This window comes from Syngnathus acus, chromosome 21, assembly GCF_901709675.1.
Source record: "Syngnathus acus chromosome 21, fSynAcu1.2, whole genome shotgun sequence".
NCBI lineage: Eukaryota > Metazoa > Chordata > Actinopteri > Syngnathiformes > Syngnathidae > Syngnathus > Syngnathus acus.
In genome coordinates, this window is record NC_051105.1 from 13,089,437 (window position 1) to 13,095,943 (window position 6,507).

At 40.8% G+C, this 6,507-nt stretch overlaps 1 long non-coding RNA gene across 1 annotated transcript; it reads right to left on the reverse strand.

The window, feature by feature from the left end:
- Positions 1–1,577: 1,577 nt before the first annotated feature.
- Positions 1,578–4,343, reverse strand: LOC119139733. The gene is made up of 3 exons (XR_005101432.1): positions 4,295–4,343; positions 3,419–3,421; positions 1,578–1,821 (listed from the first exon to the last, which is right to left on the reverse strand). It is a non-coding gene; the product is annotated as an uncharacterized LOC119139733 (long non-coding RNA).
- Positions 4,344–6,507: the final 2,164 nt, after the last annotated feature.

Here is a 6,507-nt window from a genome sequence, read left to right on the forward strand (position 1 = left end):
ACTCTTGCCAACCAAGAATCTAAATGGCAAGCCTGTCATATCATCTATAATTGTCCGATTTACAAACAGGAAAAGTGAGATAAATCTGCTCAAACAAGGTAGAAAACTAAAAGGCACGAACGTGTACATTAATGAACACCTCACCAAGAAAAATGGTGAAATAGCTAAGAAAGCAAGAGCTCTTAAGAAAAATGGTAAAATACAGTCCACTTGGACTGCTGGTTGTAAGGTGTTCATCAAACCTGTTGGGGCAGCAGAAAGTTCTCATGGTTTCTGCATCAGTGCCATAGAGCAACTTAAGAGGTACGAAGGAGACCAGTAACCTGTACATCATTCCGTTGAACCGAAGGTTGTGGTACTTTTAGATCATGGAAGGTAAAAACCTGGTGAAATTATCAACCCACCATGAACAGTATTGACAAATGCCTTTCTTCTCCAACTGGTGTGTTTAACAAACAAGCACTGATAACTGAAAATGAATAATGTACAGTATGAGTCTCTACCCCGCAATAACCCGTCCGACTAGAATCACATCTCACAGTGCCACACTAATTGATAATATATTTACAAATGTAATTGAAAAGAAAGTAAAAACTGGACTGATAATAAATGATTCAAGCGACCACCTGCCAGTGTTTGCAGTGATCCAGAACTGTACAAAGAAAAAAAAGGATGCTATAACTTTTAAAATGTGTAGAATGAACTCTGGTAATTCAATTAACTCATTCAAAAATGATCTTTTAAAACAAGACTGGAAAAAGAGTAACATAATAATAACATGGAAAGTGTTAAATGAGATTATTAAAAACAGAACTGGAAAGCTAGGATATCCTTCTTACTTTCTGAACAGTAATAACATAACTATAAATGATCTTACTATGATTGCAGAGGAGTTTAATGATTACTATGTTGGTATTGGGCGTACTTTGGCAGAGGAAGTAGCAAAAAAGGTAGTACAAGTGATCTAATTAAGGATGTACCCATAGCCGAAAGTATGGTTCTAAGGGGAACGAATGAGAAGGAAATAATAGAAATTGTTAGAGAATTTAAAGGTAAAAGGTCAACTGACTGTAATGGGATAGATATGTCACTTGTTAAAAATATTATTGAATGTTTGGTGAAACCCCTTACACATATATCTGCAACCAATCTTTGACAAATGGTGTTTTTCCGAGTGAAATGAAAACTGCTAAAATTATTCCGATATATAAAGCTGGGGACAAACACATATTCTCAAATTACAGGCCAATATCTCTACTCCCACAATTCTCCAAAATATTAGAAAAAATATTTTATAAAAGGCTTGATGATTTTATTACAAAACAAAATATTCTGTGTGACCAACAGTATGGATTTCGAAAAAATAGGACCACCACACTAGCTTTGTTAGATTTCGTAGCTGAAATAACAACAGCTATTGAAAATAAACTATGTTGTAGGTGTTTTCTTGGATCTTAAGGAAGCTTTTGATACTGTAAATTATGAAATACTGTTACCAAAGCTTGAAAGATATGGGATACAAGGTATGTCACTCACTTGGTTAAACAGTTATTTATCAAAGGAATCAATATGTGCAACCTATGGACTGTAAATCAAAACTAAAGCAGGTAAAGTGTGGGGTTCCTCAGGGCTCAATATTAGGCCCCTTGTTATTTATTTTGTATGTCAATGATATGTGCAAGGTCTCCAGGTTACTCAAGGCCATAGTTTTTGCAGATGACACAAACCTGCTTTGCAGTGGGGATGACCTTGATCAACTACTGGATACTGTGGGTATTGAAATGGAAAAATTACAGAGTTGGTTTGACACAAATAAACTGACTGTAATTTTCGGACTAAAAGTCGCTCCGGAGTGCAAGTCGCATTAGCCATAAAATGCCCAAAAAAGTGAAAAAAAAAACATATATAAGTCGCTCCGGAGTATAAGTCGCATTTTGGGGGGCAATTTATTCGACAAAATCCAACACCAAGAACAGACATGAACGAGCAACAACAGGCTAAACCAGGGGTCGGCAACCTTTTTTACTCAAAGAGCCATTTGGGACCGCCCCCCAATGAAAAGAAAGCACCTGGAGCCACAACCCATTTTGACATCATTATATATTATTAAGATTAAAGATTAAAGTCCCATTGATCGTCACACACACACCTGGGTGTGGTGAAATTTGTCCTCTGCATTTAACCCATCCCCGTGTGATTTTAATCCATCCCCTGGGGGAGAGGGGAGCAGTGAGCAGCAGCGGTGCCGCGCTCGGGAATCAGTTGGTGATCTAACCCCCCAATTCCAACCCTTAATGCTGAGTGCCAAGCAGGGAGGCAATGGGTCCCATTTTTATAGTCTTTGGTATGACCCGGCCGGGGTTTGAACCCACAACCTTCCAGTCTCAGGGCGGACACTCTACCACTTGGCCACTGAGCTGGATGCATGTATATATTATGCTATGTACAAAAAACTATTGCATTTATGAATATGAAATCAACGAACCACTGCAGAGAACACAGAATTTTATTTCTGCATGTAACAAAAAGCATTTTACACCTGGTTGATGCTTAATTTCAAATAAAATACCCGGTGTCTATTTGAGTCCTCGTATTTAAGAAATAAAAATCCAAACTTACCCAACCCACTGAACAAAAAATGCAAACAGCCTGCAGTCACCTGTCCTCTTATTTATGAGATAAAAATCCAAACTTATCCAAATATTATCCACCAGCACTGAACGAACAATGCAAACCAAAAAAATGCGGAGTCTGCTTCTGTCCCATCGCGTGTACTGGAGTGTGCAGCCAGTTGTCCTCCTGAATTAAAAAAAAGGACTACTTCACTTAATATATAGCTATCACGCTGGTAGTGTGCTGGAAAAACGATGGCTGCCAGACGTGAGGGATGCCAGGAATTCGAATGTCGCACATCGGCGGATGTGACGCATATTTTGGGCGGTAAAAATATTAAAAACGTTTAATTTTAATGTTACAAGTTTACCATAATCTTCAAATTCACAATTATATTTTAAAATGAACAAACTAAAATAAAATTTAATTTTTATAAAATACTCATTATTTTCCAAAGTCACAGGGAGCCACAACAGAAGGATGAAAGAGCCACATGTGGCTCCGGAGCCAGGGGTTGCCGACCTATGGGCTAAACGATAGGTATGCTAACGTGACATAAACACAAACAAAGAGCTGAGAACGGGCCTGACGTAACATTCAGTTATTAAAAAAAACTATTACATAAATAACACGTTTATAAAACCATCTGTGTCACTCCAATTCATTAAATCCATCGATCGTCCTTTGTCAACAATGGGTGCGCGCCGCTGACGGCGCCTGCACTTCAAAATATTCCACAGGCCCATATAACGATATATGAATTAGATATCAAATAACTATTATAGAAGCAATAATATTATCAAACCATCTGTGCACTCTAAATCATTAAATCCATCGATCAAATTCCTCGTCCTTTGTCAACAACGCAGCGCGTGCGCCCTGATGTCAGCCTCGTCGTTATTCCACAGATCTAGTATATAGTAACTAGATTGTAGCGTTAACAAAGTACAAGGAAAGACGTGGGTTTGGTAAACGGCTCTTTATTTAACAAAACAAACTTCCAGCCACGGAGGTGGAAGAGAGATCCATAGAATAGGACCGGGCGTGCGTAAAAGCCATGACCGAGCCCCATCCACCGTCCCCGGACAGCCACCCGGCCGAGTGCCGGCCCTCGACTTCCATCCACGGAGGTGAAAGAGAGCTCCGTAGAGTAGGACCGGGCGTGCGTAAAAGCCATGTCAGAGCCCCGTCCACCGTCCCCGGACAGCCACCCGGCCGAGCGCCAGCCCCCGACTTCTATCCACGGAGGTGAAAGAGAGCTCCGTAGAGTAGGACCGGGCGTGCGTAAAAGCCATAATAGTTTTTCAAACCTTCTGTGTCACTCCAAATCCTTAAATCCTTCAAACTCTTCGTCCTCCGTGTCACTTAGAAACAAAGCCGCTAATGATGCCGGTAGTACGTGGGGCCCTTCGTCATCTTCATCATCCCGTGATCAATCTTTGTCCTTTTTGTAAACAACCGCCGCGCCACGCCGCGTCGCGCTGCTGACGTCACTTGAAATTCAAATTACAGTAATCCCTTGCTACATCGCGGTTCGTTTATCGCGGTTTCACTTTTTTTTTTTTTTTTTTTTTTAATTTTTGAAAAAAAACACATATAGGTCGCTCCTTATTATAAGTCGCCCCCCCCACCCAAACTATGAAAAAAAAACGCGACTTATAGTCCGAAAATTACGGTACACTAAATTTAAGTAAAACAAAGTATATTATATTTGGAAACCGTCCGACTAACAGGCAAAATTCTTACAATAAATAATATAGAAATAGAAAGAGTAAATGAAGTAAAATTTCTTGGAGTGCTTATAGACAATAAATTAAGTTGGAAACCACATATAATGTATATCAAATCAAAAATTTCAAAATCACTAGCAGTATTATATAAGTAAAGTAAAAGACCTTATAAATCAGTCATCATTATATTCCTTGTACTGCTCCTTCATACTCCAATACATTATTTACTGTGTGGAGGTGTGGGGCAATGCATACAAAACAAACACAGATCCAATCTTCACTCTTCAAAAAAAGCAATACAACTTGTAAATAATGCTGATTATAGAGAACCATCTCACCCTCTCTTTATTAAACTGAACTCACTGAAATACAACGACCTAGTCGACTTTAAAACCATCCAACTCATGTACAAAATAAAAAATAATCAATTGCCAAACAGTATCCAGAGGTTGTTTGAGTGGAGGGAAAGTACCTATTATTTAAGAGGAACACTTATGTTTAAAAGAGATTTGGTGAGAACAAACTTAAAGTTACATTGTATAACAGTTAAAGGCGTGGAATTATGGAACACCAGCAGTGAAGAACTAAAGAACTGTAGTACCTTACCTAAGTTTAAAAAAATGTATAAGGACAAAATATTGACGGGATACCGTAATAATAAGTTGCTTTTGTATTTATTTAAAAATTATTATTATTTTTTTTTTTAAATATATTTGACTATGGTCAAATTTTTGACAGAATCAAAGAGAAACATGTAGTTACAAGGGGTAGAGTCAGATAAGCTTAGGCTTCCTTCTACTCCCTTTTGAACAAATATGAATTTACAATAAAGGGAAAGTTATAATGCAATATAATTTTTTTTTTCTTTCTTTTTATGTTCTATTGTACTATGGAGTTATTTTCTGTATTTTTTACTTTTTTTCTTGTATTGCTTTGATGTTCGAAATAAACAAACAAACAAACAGGTACCCGATGGCCAAGCGGAACGTGGCTTCGGCGGTTGCTAAGGCAAAAACCCGGGCGTTGGAGGAGATTGGCGAGGCCATGGAGAATGACTTCCGGACGGCTTCGAGGAAATTCTGGTCCACCAGCTGGCGTCTCAGGAGGGGGAAGCAGTGCACCGTCAACACTGTTTACAGTGAAGATGGCGTGCTGCTGACCTCGACTCAGGACGTCGTGAGTCGGTGGGGAGAATACTTCAAAGATCTCCTCAATCCCACCGACACGCCTTCCATTGTGGAAGCAGGGCCTGGGGACTCTGAGGTGGACTCTCCAATCTCTGGGGTCGAAGTCAATGAGGCAGTTAAAAAACACCTCGGGGGCAAGGCCCCGGGGGTGTATGAGATCCGCCCGGAGTTCAAGATTCAAGAATCTTTTTGGGCCATGTTTGAGCATGCCTAACAAGGGATTTGACTTCGGTACATCTCAGCCTCTGTTCAACATTTAGGTGAATAACAACACTCAGGACATGTGTGAAAATTGACACATATTCTCAAACATCCCCTGATCTTAAACTCCCAGGAGGGCAAGGAAAAACTCAAAACTCCTACTAGGGGAAATGAGAAACCTTGAGAAGAGACCACAGATGGGAGGATCCCTCTTCCAGGATGACCAGGCTGCAATGGATGCAGAGTGGACACATAGTACACATAATATAGACAATTCAAATTCTTAAAGGCTCTGGATGTTATGGGGCTGAACTGGCTGACACGCCTCTGCAACATTGCGTGGAGATCGGGGACGGTGCCTCTGGATTGGCAGACTGGGGTGGTGGTTCCCCTCTTTAAGAAGGGGGACCAACTACAGGGGAATCACACTCCTCAGCCGCCATGGTAAGGTCTATTCAGGGGTGCTGGAGAGGAGGGTCCGTCAGGAGGTCGAACCTCGGATTCAGGAGGAGGAGTGTGGCTTTTGTCCTGGCCGTGGAACAGTGGACCAGCTCTATACCTTCGATAGGATTCTCGAAGGGGCATGGGAGTTCGCTCAACCAGTCCACATGTGTTTTGTGGACTTGGAGAAGGCGTTCGACAGTGTCCCTCGGGAAGTTCTGTGGAGGGTGCTTCGGGAGCACGGGGTGCCGAACCAAATCATAAGGGCAGTTCGGTCCCTGTATCATTGATGCCAGTGTTTGGTCCGCATTTCCGGCAGTAAGTCGGATTCGTTC